Genomic DNA, 19,475 nt, shown 5'->3' with positions numbered 1-19,475 from the left:
ACAGTCTCCTCCTCGCCGCAGCCCACCCTAACGCAGCGAGGGCTGGGGGTGAGGCCCCTACGGTACAAGAAAGTTCGTACCGGTAAGCACTGGTGGACGACACTCCAGGCTAAATCTCTGTGAATGTTGCACAGAAATTTAGAGGATGTGTGTTTCCACACCTTCCTTGTTTGGGCTGATGTTAAAATGCCCACAGGGGTCTGCCTATTGTTCTGGGGTGCTACGAAATCTTCCAGTTTTTGGACGCTGACATCTCGGAGGGGAATATGGCCAATTGGGTGAGATCTTAGAAAACTTTTAACTGTCCCATAAATTGCAGGGCATGTGTCAGAGAGTGGGACGTCCAGCTTGGGTCTGACACCCCACACTCTGAACACCTCCCTACCTACCCAGAGCCTGGAAAAATAAGTCCAGGTACGCGCTGCAGGTGCTGTTGCAAAGCCTCTCAGCACAGAGGCCAGGAAAATGCACAGCAGCTTCGTAGCAATATCTGGGACAGACTTCCCCCCTGAGGGTAGCGGCCTGTACATTATTTCCCTTCTGAGTCTTTCCTGCTTCCCACCCCATAGAAATTGAAACATCAATCTCCTCAGCACCGCCGCAACACGGTGTGGGATTGGGAAGGTAGAAGCCAGAAAATTCAAGACAGGCAAGAGCTCGGCTTTGATGACCAGCACCTTCCCTGTCATGGTGAGGTCTCGGTCCTTCCATTGCATCAGTTTTTTGTTTAAGATTGGCAATTTGTTCTGCCAATTTACTGTTCCCATCTCTTCTCCAAAATACACCCCCAGGACCTTAATTCTCTTCTCTTGCAGCCTGAGATCATGTCCTTCTTTTGGCTCCCTCCAGTTCTGATAAAAAATCTCACTCTTAGATGTGTTAATTTTTGCGGAGGAAGCCAAAGAGAACCGATCACAGCACTGCAGAGCTCTGCTAATTGAGGCATTGTCAGAGAGGAGCAGGGTGACGTCATCCATGTATAGAGATGTCTTTACCTCTCCTCCCCCACTTCCAGGCACTGGTATCCCATTAATGGCCTGATCCTGGCGCAAGGCACAGGCTAAGGGCTCCATAGCCAAAACGAATAACAAGGGGGATAATGGGCAGCCCTGCCTCACCCCTGAACAGACTTCAAAGGTGCGTGATCTATTGCCATTAACCATGACTCTGCTGTTGCTACCTGTGTACAGCAGGTTAATCCACTTTCTCATGATGGGGCCAAACTTCATGTGCTCAAGTACCGATGTTAAGTACTGCCGGTTTAGGCGGTCAAAGGCCTTTTCTAGGTCTACACCTAAAATGCACAGAGGGAGGGAGCGATCCTCAGAGTACAGACAGACATCCCTCAACAAGGCCAGGTTGTCGCTCATCAGGCGTCCTGCTATCCCACATGTCTGTTCTTTCCCTACCAGTGAGGCCACTACATTTTGTAGGCGCAGGAAAAGGGCTTTGGACAGGATCTTAGTGTCCACGCCTAACAGGCTGAGGGGTCTCCAGTTCTTTATGTCATTTTTTGCTCCTTTCTTAAACAAGAGAGAGATAGTGCCTTCTCTTAAGGAGTCAGGCAGCAATTCTGTCTTGTAGCTTTCCTCGAATAGGAGCAGTAGCGGATCCTGAAGCAGATCCCAAAAGGTGCAATAAAATTCTTTAGGGAGCCCGTCAGCACCCGGAGTTTTCCCCTTCTGTAAGCTCTCCATAGCCTGTCTCAGCTCTTCTACTGTCAAATCCCTCTCAAGTACTTCCCTATCTTCTTCACTCAAAATGTTTTCTAGCTTTGAGGTAAAAAAATGAATATCTTCATCCTTTACCTCTGTAGAGCTGTACAGTCTTGAGTAGAAGGCCTCGGTGCAGGAGAGGATAGCACTCGGCTCTGTTCTCTCTCGTCCCTCCTCATCAACTACACTTTCCATGACAGTCTTGGAGCCTACCACTTTCCTGAAAAAGAAGCGAGTACACTTCTCATTTTCTTCCAAGAACTGCACTCTGCTTCTTAACAGCACTCCTCGACTACTTTCTTCGGCTATGCTCCGGATGTCCTTTTTTAAAAGGGCGATATCCTCGAGCACATCGAAGCCACTGTGCAGCATCGTGTAGAGACGCTGCAGCTGCCTCTGTTTCCTGGCTAGCACTCCTCTCCGTCTGGCAGCAGCCTTCCTTCCCTCAGCCATGAAAAAGGCCTTTGTCCTCACCTTCACCTCCTCCCACCACTCTCCTACTGACCCGTACAGACACTGCAAGGACAGCCACTGTGATAGTTTCTCCTTGTAGCGGGATACTACCCCCTCGTTCTCTAGCAGCTTTGTGTTGAGTTTCCAGAGGCCTGGGCCAAAGACAGTCCCGCCCTGGAGTTCCACTCTACACCCTAAAGCCTGATGATCTGAGAAGAAGACAGGCTGAAGAGTGACCCCAACAACTTTCACTCTCTCTGAGACAAAGCAATAGTCAATTCTGGAGCTGCTATTCCTCCCTGACCATGTATATCCTGCTGTTGTGGGATATATACATCTATATGTGTCTGAGAGTTTAAAGTCTTGAACTAAGTTTTGCAGGGCCAGTGAGCTGGAATCCAATTTTATCGGCGAGCTAGACTGCCTGTCTGTGTGCTCTAAGATACAATTAAAATCCCCTCCCACTATCACGTCTGTGCTGCATAACAATAGGGGGGAGAGTGCCTTGAGTAGCTCCACCCTTCCTCCTACGTCAGTAGGGCAATACACATTGATTAGCCGCAGGTTAACGGTCCCCCATTCCACATCCACACACAGCAACCTGCCATCTATGACCCGCTGAATACTTTTCAATTTGAATGCCCATCCTTTGAAAAGAATGGCCACGCCAGAGGCTCTGTTGTTATTGTCCCCTGACCAAACAGAAGGCCCTTTATCCCACCTATCTTCAAAACTTTTATACCTCTCTTGATAGGCTAAAGCACACTCCTGCAACATCAACACATCTCCCTCTCTCTGCTGGAGGTAATCAAAGACAGACTGGCATTTAACTCTGTCATTGATACCTCTTGTGTTAAGAGAAATTATGTTAAGAGCCATATTACATAAGAAAGTGGAACCGGTCTTTACAAAACACATTTCTCTTCGGTCTCACCTGTTACCTTTTTCTTTTTCTTTTTCTTCTTACCAATTTCCTGCCAGCCATCCTCTGAATGAGCCTTCATCAGGGTGGCAGCAGTAAAAGCGTTCACAGAGTCCATTTCAAGGAAGGGGGTAGAGGGAGGGGTGGAGAGGTTCCAGCTGTCCCCATCGCCATGCTCTCCTTCCTCCTCGCTCGGGGAGAAAACAGAGTCATTTTTTCTTTTCCTCAAGTCCAGCTCCTGGGAGCACTGAGGGGAAAGGGGTGCAGCCGATGCACCAGTCTCCTCTTCCCCCTCACCCACCAGCTGCTGCAGATCCTCCGTGATGGACTGGATGGAGGAGAGGAGGGCATCTGTAGCACTTGCAGAGTCTGAGAAAAGCAGCTCCGCTGAATCCTGGGTATCCTCGCTGGACCCGCTCCACCGGGGGGCCCCACACTGGCCCTCGTTCTGAGGAGCAGGAGTGGGGGAGGGGTCCTCGCTGTTCTCGGGGGTTTTCAAACCCTCGTGCTTGTCTGGTGCAGTCTGCGGTTGTGGGGGCGTAGTGGATTTCTCTTCCACCAGCCCCGGAGCCACAGCAGGACTGATCCTGGCTGGAGGCTGAGAGTCTTTGTCCAACAAGGGTTCTTTGTTTGACTTGTTGTTTGCTTTGGATTTTCGGGCCGGTTTGGCTGAAACAAGCACTGCCTCATCCTTTCTCATTTTGAGTTTATTGGCGTAGGCGTGAGGGCAGTTCTTAAAAACGTGTCCTTCCGAGCCACATAAATTGCACTTTGGCAGCATTGAACAGTCAGAGGCTAAATGTCCCTGTTTGCCACAGGTCTTGCAGCATTTCACAGTGCAGGACGATGCCAGGTGTCCCACAGCACCACAGCGCCGACACACCTTTGGTTGTCCCACATAAAACACATAGCCATTGCAGGCGCCCAGCCGGATTGTAGAGGGCAGGTGCCTTAAGCCTCCATTTACGCTGTCCGGTAGCAAGCGAACCTCGAATTTCCTTGCTCCTGTTTTTATACCATCAACATCTCTAACCTCAGTTCCATGGTGGACGGTGCAGTACTGGTTAAGCCAGGTGTGAATGTCCTCCGTCTTTGCCAGTTCCGAGAACATAACAACATGCACCGTTTTCCTCTCTCTCTGTGTCAGAGGCTGCAAGTTGATCTTCTCAAGTGCAGGAACTTTGCCTCTTTTTGCCTCAAACACATCCACGCATTGTTCAAACAGAGGATAGGTAGCAAATACAACCTCAAATGCTTTCTGACCTGGGAGAGCGAAGATGAAATCCAAGTGCCGAGGTTCAAAGCCAAGTTCCTTCTGTAACACTTTTCTGCTGAACTGCATACGATCCATGAAGAGGTCATCCAAGAGCTCAAAACGTACAGCATTCTTACGGGATCCAAAGGTTGCCATTTCAAAAACCGCAAATCGAACACTGCTTCCAACAAAAGAAAAACAATCCAACTACTCCACCTACAGGCTGATCAAGGTATCTCCCCTGCCAGGTAAGTATGAGTTAAACAGGCCCCTGCAAGCGGCCCGCACCCACAGCACAAATCGCGCAGCCTAGGCCACCTCCTCGCCCCGCACGCCACCGCCTCCTGCTGGGCCCACTCTTTCACACACTCACACGCCACACTAACACTCAAAAGTGTGGGCAAAACGAGAAAACGAGCGCGCCGTTTCCTACACATCTGCAGTCGCCGTTGCGCATTCGCAGCATGTCCCGGGATGCAATTCGGCCTCATTTGCATAACTCCAGACCGGCAGATCGCCACGCAAGCTCGCGACGTGCGCCTGCCACGCACCGAACAAACCTTTTCAGCAATTTCCAAAAAACGGGCCTGCTCGCCTGCCCACAAGGCTCCGTCTCTTACCTGCTCTCCAGAGCCTGCTGCCTTCTTTTCTTTTCTCTCGGCACCGCTGCAGTGCACACAACTCCTGCAGCGGGAGGGGGGGAGAAAGTTCCCACGCTCCGCCGCAGGGAAGGCTCGCTCCGTGCGCACACGTCCTTTCGATGCCAGTCCAACAAGTGCTCCGCATTAGCTGCGTCGGGGCTCCGGCGTGTCGCACCTCACCTCACCTCGCCCTACCCCCTCCTTGAATGTCTGCCGCTGGGCATGCCCCGCTCTCCTCCGCCTTATCTTATCGCGTGTGAGCACCGACAATGGCCACAATGCCGGGGAATGGCACCTGTAAAGTGTTAATTGGGGCACAGGAACAGCCCGTCTCGTCTCGGGGGGGCCGGCTTCAGAGACAATACAGCAAACACAGCGGGGCGGGGGAAGAAGACAACACCACACATGCGGGTACATTCAGCTCCGGCGGGAACGAGACATTTGTCGGTCTTTTCAAGTGCCGAGAGCCGAGCAATCCTTCACTTGTATCGTTTCTCCCCGGTGACTAGATCTGGCCCTGCGACTCTCGACTGGGCTCACCCCCGGGGCAGCCCAGCAGGTGTGAGCCTGGCCGGCACCCGGATAGGAGATTCCACCCCGGAAAAGCTCCGGTTGCTGCTGCTCCTGCAAGAGGTGTGACTGGGACCAGTAGGGAGCGCTCACCCTGCGGGCTGTGTGGCTCTCTTACGCCCCAGCCTCCTGATGGCGACACTCTGCTGCACAAACAGAGGTCAAACCGAGGTCCCGACCCTCCTTGGCCATTAGGAAACCCCAGGGCGTCTCTCAAAAAGAGACGCCGGGGGTGTCCCTCTGGTGTTAGTGCTCCCCTTTACCCATCAGTCGGGGTCTCCTCCTAATCCCCGTCTCACCTGTAACAATCAATGACGAGGCCCCCCTGTCCGTAAAATTTAGTACTCGCGCAAGAGACCGGGGGCAGAGCGCGAACGCGGTCCCCCGCCCCCCACAAAGTGCGCGCTCCGGGTCCTGCAACACAGCGGAAGGGCAGCGAGAAGGAGCCTCTTGCTCTGACGCCGCAAGGCCACAAGAGGGCGGAGGCACCGCGCGCCCGGCCGACGTGTTGGACCGGTGCGCTTTACGTGCTGAAATAAACACGCGAAAGCCCCGAAATGTTTCCAGAGTGCTGTGCACTGGAGGTTTTTGTCTGGTGAAGACTTGCCTGGTGCTCCTCCGTGCAGATTGTTTGTCCTCCTCCAGTGCGGGACGAGCCAACACAAGGGAGCGCATTCGCCAACATCCAGGCACGCAATGCGATTTGGAAAGCAGCTCCTTTCCAAAGAGTTGCACACGAACGATCCTTCAGTCCCGCTCGGGGGGCACGGAAGCCCCGCCACACACAGCTTCAAGTAGCGAGTCAGGCGCCAGGGCTTTCGCTTACGGCCACACCACCCTGAACACGCCCGATCTCGTCTGATCTCGGAAGCTAAGCAGCGTCGGGCCTGGTTAGTACTTGGATGGGAGACTGCCTGGGAATACCAGGTGCTGTAAGCTTTTGCTCTCCCGGCCAGCAGGGGTCGCCGTTGGTGCCGTAGGCTTTGGGAGGAAAACCTGCAGGATGGAAAGGTGATCTATAGCCTCATCTCTAGAGATGTTTTGTTGCTGTGGCATGTGTGTGACCCATATTCAAAAAAAAAAACCCGTCTGTAAAACGAATATCGAAGCTGCCTCTAAATCTGCAAATGAAGATGAGTCGATAAACCACTCGTTTTTCGTATAACTAGACATATATTCATTTGTTACCGATTTCATTCATTGAGCACGGATACAGTAGAGGTACAGCCATTCACTGTTTGACATGTCTGCACTGGTACAGAACCGAGCAATCAGAAAACGGGTGAAACTGTCTTTAGACTCAGCATACAGTACCGAGGCCCCCCATGACCAAATAAAGGCTAACCTCGATAATCAGCCTAAAGAACGCAGACTACAGCAAAACGACTGACTTTGAAAAGGGAATGAACGTCCGGAAGGAGTAGTGGAACTAGCTTGAGATGCTTCTCCGGACCCCTAACTAAAAGCCAGCGAGAACCAGCAGCGGCGTCCACTCCTGTCGAACCGGGATCCTTCCGCAGCCACGCAGCTCGTGGTGTCCTAACCCTCCCGTATCTGATTTTGGACCAAGCACATCAGGGGAGAGCGCGAACGCAGTCCCCCACTTTTAGAAATTATGCAGTCGAGATTCCCACATTTGGGGAATTCGCAGGGGTCAACACAGCCGGAGTGCAATGGCCGAGCCTCGCCCTGGGTGAACCTCCTTCTTGATCAAGGTATCTCCCCTGCCAGGTAAGTATGAGTTAAACAGGCCCCTGCAAGCGGCCCGCACCCACAGCACAAATCGCGCAGCCTAGGCCACCTCCTCGCCCCGCACGCCACCGCCTCCTGCTGGGCCCACTCTTTCACACACTCACACGCCACACTAACACTCAAAAGTGTGGGCAAAACGAGAAAACGAGCGCGCCGTTTCCTACACATCTGCAGTCGCCGTTGCGCATTCGCAGCATGTCCCGGGATGCAATTCGGCCTCATTTGCATAACTCCAGACCGGCAGATCGCCACGCAAGCTCGCGATGTGCGCCTGCCACACACCGAACAAACCTTTTCAGCAATTTCCAAAAAACGGGCCTGCTCGCCTGCCCACAAGGCTCCGTCTCTTACCTGCTCTCCAGAGCCTGCTGCCTTCTGTGCTTTTCTCTCGGCACCGCTGCAGTGCACACAACTCCTGCAGCGGGAGGGGGGGAGAAAGTTCCCGCGCTCCGCCGCAGGGAAGGCTCGCTCCGTGCGCACACGTCCTTTCGATGCCAGTCCAACAAGTGCTCCGCATTAGCTGCGTCGGGGCCTCACCTCACCTCGCACTGCCCCCTCCTTGAATGTCTGCCGCTGGGCATGCCCCGCTCTCCTCCGCCTTATCTTATCGCGTGTGAGCACCGACAATGGCCACAATGCCGGGGAATGGCACCTGTAAAGTGTTAATTGGGGCACAGGAACAGCCCGTCTCGTCTCGGGGGGGCCGGCTTCAGAGACAATACAGCAAACACAGCGGGGCGGGGGAAGAAGACGACACCACACATGCGGGTACATTCAGCTCCGGCGGGAATGAGACATTTGTCGGTCTTTTCAAGTGCCGAGAGCCGAGCAATCCTTCACTTGTATCGTTTCTCCCCGGTGACTAGATCTGGCCCTGCGACTCTCGACTGGGCTCACCCCCGGGGCAGCCCAGCAGGTGTGAGCCTGGCCGGCACCCGGATGGGAGATTCCACCCAGGAAAAGCTCCGGTTGCTGCTGCTCCTGCAAGAGGTGTGACTGGGACCAGTAGGGAGCGCTCACCCTGCGGGCTGTGTGGCTCTCTTACGCCCCAGCCTCCTGATGGCGACACTCTGCTGCACAAACAGAGGTCAAACCGAGGTCCCGACCCTCCTTGGCCATTAGGAAACCCCAGGGCGTCTCTCAAAAAGAGACGCCGGGGTTGTCCCTCTGGTGTTAGTGCTCCCCTTTACCCATCAGTCGGGGTCTCCTCCTAATCCCCATCTCACCTGTAACAATCAATGACGAGGCCCCCCTGTCCGTGAGATTTAGTACTCGCGCAAGAGACCGGGGGCAGAGCGCGAACGCGGTCCCCCGCCCCCCACAAAGTGCACGCTCCGGGTTCCCTCTCGGGGCCCTGCAACACAGCGGAAGGGCAGCGAGAAGGAGCCTCTTGCTCTGATGCCGCAAGGCCACAAGAGGGCGGAGGCGCCGCGCGCCCGGCCGACGTGTTGGACCGGTGCGCTTTACGTGCTGAAATAAACACGCGAAAGCCCCGAAATGTTTCCAGAGTGCTGTGCACTGGAGGTTTTTGTCTGGTGAAGACTTGCCTGGTGCTCCTCCGTGCAGATTGTTTGTCCTCCTCCAGTGCGGGACGAGTCAACACAAGGGAGCGCATTCGCCAACATCTGATGAGGCCTAATTTGGGAAAGCTCAGAAACACTTAATTATTTCTTATTAATAAGCCTCGCCGCTACACCGCCCAAAGCACTTCTAAAACAGGAGATTCGCATTTGGGAATGCGCCCTGCCCTACAAATAAAACAGGTCTACGGGTCTGAAACCTGCTCCACGGAAAACAGCTCTGTTGCACTTTTGATCAAAGGGAGATTCGCTGTTCTTACTTTTTGATGACATAACACCCAAAGGGGCTTCTTTGGAGCTGGATTCCAACCAGCATCCTTAAGTTTCTTGGCGGTATCCTTAACAGTCCTCTGTTCGGTCGACAAGGGACTGAAGGGGGCAGCTTTCCTCACACATACAGTGCAATGTACTGTAGTGTTCCCCTTCATTGAATTTGCAGTTCTGCATCAGACCTCTAACTTGTTTCCTTAGCTTGGATTTAAGCCACGAAGCAGGCTTCTACTGTATAAACGTCTAGAGGAATCACAAACTATTTGAGAGGCCACCATCCCAGGGGGAACTGACAGTCTATCCCTAAACACCTAGCGCAGTCTCTCGAGAGACTGTCAAAAATCGCTTTCTCCGTTTGCGTTGCAAGTAAGTGAAAACACGGTCTCAAGCCAGAGCCACTTGGCAGCAGCGGCACGTAAATACCGTTACTGTTACTGCTCGATACCGACGTTACCCTACTATACCATGTTCAGCCACCGCTAGAAAATGCACGGCTCTAGAACCGGAGCAAACAACAGGAGGGCCAACGCCGAACAGGCACACGTGTCAGACATGGAGCGCGACAAGGATGGGATTCGAACCCATGCGTGCAGAGCACAACAGATTAGCAGTCCATCACCTTAACCACTCGGCCACCTCGTCGAGGGATCGGGGCTGTCCAGACATGGGTTGGCGCGCTCCAGATGATCTTTTTCTTTTTTTTCCCTCGTACTCGAGGGTCATTTTCCTGTTCCACGTGCGATTTCAACATTTTCCTTGGGAGATGTCAAGCCAGCAAGCCACTGCTGTGGTTCAGTGGCCAGTGTGGAGTTCAGTGGCCCTGTTGTACACAGAAAGCACATTGAGCTCCTTGGACATGAAAAGTTCCAGATAAAAGCCATTTGTCACCCTTTCTCTTGGTGTTGATGTTGCTATTGTATGTAAAGGTGGCAACTTGCTCAGCGAGCAGGCGGAGCACACACCGAATGCAGATGTGTCTGAGTGGTGTGTCCAAGTGGCTGCAAAAGGACAGCTCTCCTGGGGCACCGTGGCTTAGTTGCTTAAGGCGCCTGTCTAATAAACAGGAGACCCTGGCTCCGAATCCCAGCGGTGCCTTTTTTGTTCTGTCTTCTCGAACAGAACTGGTCATTATGGACAACCGCCTACGGCTAGCCTTAATTAAATGCAAGCATTCATTTCCTGTCTGAACGACTTGTTTTCCTTAAAATGGATGCAACTTGCAAAACATGAAATACAAACCTTGCTAATCAGCGCTCGCGGCTGGCAAAAAAAAAAAGAAGTCAGCAATGTTTTTTTCTTTACCCTTAACCCTGCTAATGGAGAAGAGTTAAACGACCGAGTCTATGCAGCTTAAACGGTCCGCACGTCGGGTTCTTAGCTGAAAGGGTGGTAAATCACGCTCACCCCAGTCCTTAATCTTTTAAAGAGGATACAAAATTGAACCTAGTCGCCACATCACATACATCCTGTTCAACGATAAAAAGGTAACGTCTATCCTCGCTCCAGAGTCAATCTCACGTTGAGGGCATATTTTTTTCCACTTTACCATGAGTCGGGCTCGGCTGCAAAGAGGCAAGAGCAGAGCAATGAGGTCACGGGGACAGGGGAGTCACACGCTGGCTGTTTGAACACGCGGAAGATCACTGAGGGATCCACAGTATGTGGACCCTCCGTGCGCCATCAGTCCACACTCCGGACTCTGAATCCTGCCATCCGAGTTAAGATCTCGGCGGAACCTGAGGCGCAGTTCTTTCTTAAAACGTAATCTGGTGAGCATTTCTAGAAATGTACTTGTATAGATGCAGCCTTTAATGTGTTGCTAGGTTAAAATTGATGACTTCTTGAACTTCAGTAGGCAACTGCCCTCTTGAGTTCGGATTTAATTTCTTTATTACAGGGGCGCTTTTATGAAGACAGAGTCATGTTCAGGTACTTTGCTTGATGGAGGAAGCTCATTTCGGACTCTGTGATCTGCTCACCTGGAAAGGTCTGCTGTACTACTACAAGAGAGAAGTAGAGTCTGGAAGAAGGGACAATTTTATGATGCTTTGGAAGATAATTTTTTTTTCTTTGAAATCGAAATGAATCAGAATATCAGTGCAAAAGACAAACTCTTGGTTTGGTTTAAAGAGATATGGTTTTAAAACAGACAAAATGTAGAAAACAGGTGTTTCTCACTTTTGGAAAAGAATGGACCGGGGGTAATATTTTACTAGTTGCAGTACTGATCTCACTGGGTTACAGTCATGCAGTGTCACACCAGGGCCAGTGGTGCAATGGATAACGCGTCTGACTACGGATCAGGAGATTGCAGGTTCGACTTCTGTCTGGCTTGGGTCGTCTTTAAACGCATCGGGCTACTCCCTAAGTAGTCTGTGCTACTTACTGCATTGTAATCGTACCCAGTAAGAGATTTCCTTCATGTAAATGAACTGCACCTGACAGCTTTAGAAAAACACCTGGGCTCAGTATGGTGCTGAGAGCTCAGCGTTGCTGTTCTAATTAGCACGCACTGCATCGGCTATGAGCCCGAACTTTTCAATTATTCCGATCAGTAAGTCAACACGTAGTCCACATGAACGGTAGAAATATTCTCTTGTCTGTCTCTTGTTTGTATAGAACTGAATGTCCCTGACAATGTACTGTTAGTTTTAATTGAAGAACGGCATTTGTGTTCAAATATACCAGACAAGTTTATGTAACTGCTCATGCGACACTCAGTTGTAATTAGTCAAGAAATAAAGTCGAACAACAGCTGCGGGTTTGATTCTGAACGTATGAGATTGCAGCGCCTTTTACTTCCATTGACAAATGATAGAGATTCGAAGAGAGATCCTTCAGACCAGCAAGCAAACCCACGGCTATTTCGGTTTTCTATCTAGGCAACGTCGGTGTCTGCAATAGCATACGTTGGTGCCGCAGGCTTTGGGAGGAAAACCTGCAGGATGGAAAGGTGATCTATAGCCTCATCTCTAGAGATGTTTTGTTGCTGTGGCATGTGTGTGACCCATATTAAAAAAAAAAAAACCCGTTTGTAAAACGAATATCGAAGCTGCCTCTAAATCTGCAAATGAAGATAAGTCGATAAACCACTTGTTTTTCGTATAACTAGACATATATTCATTTGTTACTGATTTCATTCATTGAGCACGGATACAATAGAGGTACAGCAATTCACTGTTTGACATGTCTGGTACAGAACCTACAGAACCTAGCAATCAGAAAACGGGTGAAACTGTCTTTAGACTCAGCATACAGTACTGAGGCCCCCCATGACCAAATAAAGGCTAACCTCGATAATCAGCCTAAAGAACGCAGACTACAGCAAAACGACTGACTTTGAAAAGGGAATGAACGTCCGGAAGGAGTAGTGGAACTAGCTTGAGATGTTTTTCCGGACCCCTAACTAAAAGCCACCGAGAACCAGCAGCGGCGTCGATTCCTTTCGAACCGGGATTCTTCCGCAGCCACGCAGCTCGTGGTGTCCTAACCCACCCGTATCTGATTTTGGACCAAGCACATCAGGGGAGAGCGCGAACGCAGTCCCCCACTACCAGAAATTATGCAGTCGAGATTCCCACATTTGGGGAATTCGCAGGGGTCAGCACAGCCGGAGTGCAATGGCCGAGCCTCGCCCTGGGTGAACCGATTTCGATTTTTAAGAACTTGATTTTCTTTTCACAAAAAAATACAGGACATCACAAATCAGAAAGCTTTACATTAATATACATACTTAAAACAGTATATATGATCACATCTCATTACATTTTGACACGGTAACAGTTACATAGCAACAATTTTCTTTTTTTCTGGTGCAAATCACATTCTTTACTTAAACATGATAATGTTTTTCACAGTTTCTTGAGATATTGACCTATGCTCTCTATTTCCCACAGATTTTCTGCTTCCTCCCTCCCTTCTCTCCACAGATCTCTGAGGTAATAGTTATCTCGGGTGATGAACAGGGCCAGGCTACCTGCTGCCTTGACTGGGACCTCGATGCCTTTGAACAGCCCCATGTTCCTCACTCTCCACAGGGCGTCTTTCCCACTGTTCACCACGGCCCAGATCCTGTCAAACACGTCGGGAGGAAGTTTGACAGGAGAGATGCCGTATATGACGAAAGCAGCGGTCAGGGTAAATTGGGGCGAGAGAGCCTGCAACCAATCTTCAAACTGTGCCCAGAAGGCCCAGAAGGCCTTAGCAAAAAAGCAGGACCACAGGAGATGGGTCACAGTCTCCCCCTCGCCGCAGCCCACCCTAACGCAGCGAGGGCTGGGGGTGAGGCCCCTACGGTACAAGAAAGTTCGTACCGGTAAGCACTGGTGGACGACACTCCAGGCAAAATCTCTGTGAATGTTGCACAGAAACTTAGAGGATGTGTGTTTCCACACCTTCCTTGTTTGGGCTGATGTTAAAATGCCCACAGGGGTCTGCCTATTGTTCTGGGGTGCAACAAAATCTTCCAGTTTTTGAACGCTGACATCTCGGAGGGGAATATGGCCAATTGGGTGAGATCTTAGAAAACTTTTAACTGTCCCATAAATTGCAGGGCATGTGTCAGAGAGTGGGACGTCCAGCTTGGGTCTGACATCCCACACTCTGAACACCTCCTTACCTACCCAGAGCCTGGAAAAATAAGTCCAGGTACGCGCTGCAGGTGCTGTTGCAAAGCCTCTCAGCACAGAGGCCAGGAAAATGCACAGCAGCTTCGTAGCAATATCTGGGACAGACTTCCCCCCTGAGGGTAGCGGCCTGTACATTATTTCCCTTCTGAGTCTTTCCTGCTTCCCACCCCATAGAAATTGAAACATCAATCTCCTCAGCACCGCCGCAACACGGTGTGGGATTGGGAAGGTAGAAGCCAGAAAATTCAAGACAGGCAAGAGCTCGGCTTTGATGACCAGCACCTTCCCTGTCATGGTGAGGTCTCGGTCCTTCCATTGCATCAGTTTTTTGTTTAAGATTGGCAATTTGTTCTGCCAATTTACTGTTCCCATCTCTTCTCCAAAATACACCCCCAGGACCTTAATTCTCTTCTCTTGCAGCCTGAGATCATGTCCTTCTTTTGGCTCCCTCCAGTTCTGATAAAAAATCTCACTCTTAGATTTGTTAATTTTTGCGGAGGAAGCCAAAGAGAAACGCTCACAACACTGCAGAGCTCTGCTAATTGAGGCATTGTCAGAGAGGAGCAGGGTGACGTCATCCATGTATAGAGATGTCTTTACCTCTCCCCCCCCACTTCCAGGCACTGGTATCCCATTAATGGCCTGATCCTGGCGCAAGGCACAGGCTAAGGGCTCCATAGCCAAAACGAATAACAAGGGGGATAATGGGCAGCCCTGCCTCACCCCTGAACAGACTTCAAAGGGGTGTGATCTATTGCCATTAACCATTACTCTGCTGTTGCTACCTGTGTACAGCAGGTTAATCCACTTTCTCATGATGGGGCCAAAATTCATGTGCTCAAGTACCGATGTTAAGTACTGCCGGTTTAGGCGGTCAAAGGCCTTTTCTAGGTCTACACCTAAAATGCACAGAGGGAGGGAGCGATCCTCTGAGTACAGACAGACATCCCTCAACAAGGCCAGGTTGTCGCTCATCAGGCGTCCTGCTATCCCACAAGTCTGTTCTTTCCCTACCAGTGAGGCCACTACATTTTGTAGGTGCAGGAAAAGGGCTTTGGACAGGATCTTAGTGTCCACGCCTAACAGGCTGAGGGGTCTCCAGTTCTTTATGTCATTCTTTGCTCCTTTCTTAAACAGGAGAGAGATAGTGCCTTCTCTTAAGGAGTCAGGCAGCAATTCTGTCTTATAGCTTTCCTCGAATAGGAGCAGTAGCGGATCCTGAAGCAGATCCCAAAAGGTGCAATAAAATTCTTTAGGGAGCCCGTCAGCACCCGGAGTTTTCCCCTTCTGTAAGCTCTCCATAGCCTGTCTCAGCTCTTCTACTGTCAAATCCCTCTCAAGTACTTCCCTATCTTCTTCACTCAAAACGTTTTCTAGCTTTGAGGTAAAAAAAAAGAATTTCTTTATCCTTTACCTCTGTAGAGCTGTACAGTCTTGAGTAGAAGGCCTCGGTGCAGGAGAGGATAGCACTCGGCTCTGTTCTCTCTCGTCCCTCCTCATCAACTACACTTTCCATGACAGACTTGGAGCCCACCACTTTCCTGAAAAAGAAGCGAGTACACTTCTCATTTTCTTCCAAGAACTGCACTCTGCTTCTTAACAGCACTCCTCGACTACTTTCTTCGGCTATGCTCCGGATGTCCTTTTTTAAAAGGGTGATATCCTCGAGCACATCGAAGCCACTGTGCAGCATCGTGTAGAGACGCTGCAGCTGCCTCTGTTTCCTGGCTAGCACTCCTCTCCGTCTGGCAGCAGCCTTCCTTCCCTCAGCCATGAAAAAGGCCTTTGTCCTCATCTTCACCTCCTCCCACCACTCTCCTACTGACCCGTACAGACACTGCAAGGACAGCCACTGTGATAGTTTCTCCTTGTAGCGGGATACTACCCCCTCGTTCTCTAGCAGCTTTGTGTTGAGTTTCCAGAGGCCTGGGCCAAAGACAGTCCCGCCCTGGAGTTCCACTCTACACCCTAAAGCCTGATGATCTGAGAAGAAGACAGGCTGAAGAGTGACCCCAACAACTTTCACTCTCTCTGAAACAAAGCAATAGTCAATTCTGGAGCTGCTATTCCTCCCTGACCATGTATATCCTGCTGTTGTGGGATATATACATCTATATGTGTCTGAGAGTTTAAAGTCTTGAACTAAGTTTTGCAGGGCCAGTGAGCTAGAATCCAATTTTATCGGAGAGCTAGACTGCCTGTCTGTGTGCTCTAAGATACAGTTAAAATCCCCTCCCACTATCACGTCTGTGCTACTTAACAATAGGGGGGAGAGTGCCTTGAGTAGCTCCTCCCTTCCTCCCACGTCAGTAGGACAATACACATTGATTAGCCGCAGGTTAACGGTCCCCCATTCCACATCCACACACAGCAACCTGCCATCTATGACCCTCTGAATACTTTTCAATTTGAAAGCCCATCCTTTGAAAAGAATGGCCACGCCAGAGGCTCTGTTGTTATTGTCCCCTGACCAAACAGAAGGCCCTTTATCCCACCTATCTTCAAAGCTTTTATACCTCTCTTGATAGGCTAAAGCACACTCCTGCAACATCAACACATCTCTCTCTCTCTGCTGGAGGTAATCAAAGACAGACTGGCATTTAACTCTGTCATTGATACCTCTGGTGTTAAGAGAAATTATGTTTAGAGCCATATTACATAAGAAAGTGGAACCAGTCTTTACAAAACACATTTCTCTTCGGTCTCACCTGTTACCTTCTTCTTTTTCTTCTTACCAATTTCCTGCCAGCCATCCTCTGAATGAGCCTTCATCAGGATGGCAGCAGTAAAAGCGTTCACGGAGTCCATTTCAAGGAAGGGGGTAGAGGGAGGGGTGGAGGGGTTCCAGCTGTCCCCATCTCCTTCCTCCTCGCTCGGGGAGAAAACAGAGTCATTTTTCCTTTTCCTCAAGTCCAGCTCCTGGGAGCACTGAGGGGAAAGGGGTGCAGCCGATGCACCAGTCTCCTCTTCCCCCTCACCCACCAGCTGCTGCAGATCCTCCGTGATGGACTGGATGGAGGAGAGGAGGGCATCTGTAGCACTTGCAGAGTTTGAGAAAAGTTTGAGAAAAGCAGCTCCGCTGAATCCTGGGTATCGTCGCTGGACCCGCTCCACCGGGGGGCCCCACACTGGCCCTCGTTCTGAGGAGCAGGAGTGGGGGAGGGGTCCTCGCTGTTCTCTGGGGTTTTCAAACCCTCGTGCTTGTCTGGTGCAGTCTGCGGTTGTGGGAGCGTAGTGGATTTCTCTTCCACCGGCCCCGGAGCCACAGCAGGACTGATCCTGGCTGGAGGCTGAGACTCTTTGTCCAACAAGGGTTCTTTGTTTGACTTGTTGTTTGCTTTGGCTTTTCGGGCCGGTTTGGCTGAAACAAGCACTGCCTCATCCTTTCTCATTTTGAGTTTATTGGCGTAGGCGTGAGGGCAGTTCTTAAAAACGTGTCCTTCCGAGCCACATAAATTGCACTTTGGCAGCATTGAACAGTCAGAGGCTAAATGTCCCTGTTTGCCACAGGTCTTGCAGAATTTCACAGTGCAGGACGATGCCAGGTGTCCCACAGCACCACAGCGCCGACACACCTTTGGTTGTCCCACATAAAAAACATAGCCATTGCAGGCGCCCAGCCGGATTGTAGAGGGCAGGTGCCTTAAGCCTCCATTTACATTGTCTGGTAGCAAGCGAACCTCAAATTTCCTTGCTCCTGTTTTTATACCGTCAACATCTCTAACCTCAGTTCCATGGTGGACGGTGCAGTACTGCTTAAGCCAGGTGTGAATGTCCTCCGTCTTTGCCAGTTCCGAGAACATAACAACATGCACCGTTTTCCTCTCTCTCTGTGTCAGAGGCTGCAAGTTGATCTTCTCAAGGGCAGGAACTTTCCCTCTTTTTGCCTCAAACACATCCACACATTGTTCAAACAGAGAATAGGTAGCAAAAACAACCTCAAATGCTTTCTGACCTGGGAGAGCGAAGATGAAATCCAAGTGCCGAGGTTCAAAGCCAAGTTCCTTCTGTAACACTTTTCTGCTGAACTGCATACGATCCATGAAGAGGTCATCCAAAAGCTCAAAACGTACAGCATTCTTGCGGGATCCAAAGGTTGCCATCTCAAACTGCAAAACAAACACTGCTTCCACAAAACAAGAAAACTATCCAACTACTCCAACTACAGGCTGATCAAGGTATCTCCCCTGCCAGGTAAGCCGAGAGCCGCAGGCGATGAGCCCGGAGCTGAACGGGCCCCACTGGCTCGTTTGTAAGGCCAGGTGCAAGCTAGAAGAAGAAGAAGATAAATATGAAGCGTTACCGCAACGACATGCCATGAGACGATCGATAACGATTTCCATAGGATCCCCGCGGTTGCCTGGCAACCGTCAGCTTTGCGCAGTGGCAGTATCGTAGCCTGTGAGGTTTAGCCGAGGCGCGATTATTGCTAGTTGAAAACTTTTCCCAATACCCCGCTTCCGCCGGTTTGCAATACAATCGGCGAAAGCAATTTTTGACAGTCTCGTCAGAGACTGAGCAAGGTGTTTAAAGACAGACTTTGTCAGGCATCGTGCTGTTTAACTGCAATACTATACCGCTGGAGGAAACAGCCCGGGTTCAATGAGCCTTGGAATGTGACTAGGAAAGTGAAGCCTTTTGAAAGAGGTAATGTCGACGCTTTTTTAACAGAGCACCAAAAAAGCGTCTTTTTTGAATGTCTGGGTACTGAGCATTGGTGGTTCAATGGTAGAATTCTCGCTTCCCACGTAGGAGGCTCTGGTTCGATTCCCAGCCAAAGCAGTGGCTTTTGCAGCGAGCGGCTCCATCACTTGCATCCCCTTGCAATTCGCAACTGAAAACCCACTGAAGCAAAGCATTTGTTAGCCAGGTCAGTACCCGGATGAGGGTGAGCTACAGGGAAAAACAAAGTTTCCAGCTGGAAGCGGTGTTAATGGTGCCGGTGGGGGGGCGCTCACCCTGAGGTCTGTGCGGGTCCCAATGCCCCAGCATAGTGACGGAGACGCTGTGTTGTAAAAGGGCGCTGTCTCTTGGAAGAGATGTAAAACCGAGGTCACAGTGCTCTGTGGTCATTAAAAATGACCACCAAAACCTTTGACAAATGCTCTTGGTAATTGATGGTCTTCAATAATGCTTCTCCTTTAGGTACATTTTAAATCAGCTGAAAAATGCTGTGAAATGGGGGGTCACTTCACGCCAGTGTAGGATTTGGGTTACAAGAACCATGAAACTGCACGAGAAAGCCCGTACACTGAATTACACGGCTTTCTATTCAAAGAAGGGCAAAAGAAATTCCCTGAGTTCGATTTTTTGCAGCACAGAGAGGATTGCTGTCGTGAGGCTGGTTAGCTCAGTTGGTTAGAGTGTGGTGCTAATAACGCCAAGGTCGTGGGTTCTATCCCCGTACGGACCAATCCTTTCCTCCTCTCTTACAAAAGCTGTTAGGTTCCTTTCCGTGGTGAGATGGGTTGTTATGCAACGCTGCCACATAGTGCCGACAGACAATTAAATGACAAAAATGAAGAGAATTAAAGCAGCTGGAAAAGTTTTCTTACAACTTTTGAGCTGACACAGTTTTGGAAAATGTTTTCTTCACACTGCACTGTACCACATAGGCAGCCAAGAGTCTCCAAAACAAAACAGAATTGACAGTCATATAATGTCCATTAACCCCGGTTTTAAACATAGC

The 19,475-nt window shown here is 50.5% G+C and overlaps 5 non-coding genes across 5 annotated transcripts; 2 read left to right on the top strand and 3 right to left on the bottom strand.

Annotated features, from left to right (window-relative positions):
- Positions 1 to 6,376: 6,376 nt before the first annotated feature.
- Positions 6,377 to 6,495, top strand: LOC148630573 (5S ribosomal RNA). Its single transcript, XR_015935135.1, has one exon. It is a non-coding gene; the product is annotated as a 5S ribosomal RNA (ribosomal RNA).
- A 636-nt stretch (positions 6,496 to 7,131) lies between these two features.
- LOC148630572 (U1 spliceosomal RNA) lies at positions 7,132 to 7,295 on the bottom strand. Its single transcript, XR_015935141.1, has one exon. It is a non-coding gene; the product is annotated as a U1 spliceosomal RNA (small nuclear RNA).
- A 2,423-nt stretch (positions 7,296 to 9,718) lies between these two features.
- On the bottom strand, positions 9,719 to 9,800 carry trnas-gcu (transfer RNA serine (anticodon GCU)). The gene has a single exon. It is a non-coding gene; the product is annotated as a tRNA-Ser (tRNA).
- A 2,880-nt stretch (positions 9,801 to 12,680) lies between these two features.
- Positions 12,681 to 12,850, bottom strand: LOC148630570 (U1 spliceosomal RNA). The gene has a single exon (XR_015935151.1). It is a non-coding gene; the product is annotated as a U1 spliceosomal RNA (small nuclear RNA).
- Positions 12,851 to 18,158: 5,308 nt separating this feature from the next.
- On the top strand, positions 18,159 to 18,300 carry LOC148630569 (U4 spliceosomal RNA). Its single transcript, XR_015935143.1, has one exon. It is a non-coding gene; the product is annotated as a U4 spliceosomal RNA (small nuclear RNA).
- Positions 18,301 to 19,475: the final 1,175 nt, after the last annotated feature.

This window comes from Lepisosteus platostomus, unplaced genomic scaffold (assembly GCF_059453375.1).
Source record: "Lepisosteus platostomus isolate fLepPlt1 unplaced genomic scaffold, fLepPlt1.hap1 Scaffold_95_H1, whole genome shotgun sequence".
Taxonomy (NCBI): Eukaryota; Metazoa; Chordata; class Actinopteri; order Semionotiformes; family Lepisosteidae; genus Lepisosteus; species Lepisosteus platostomus.
This window is presented reverse-complemented; position numbering and strand designations above follow the sequence as displayed.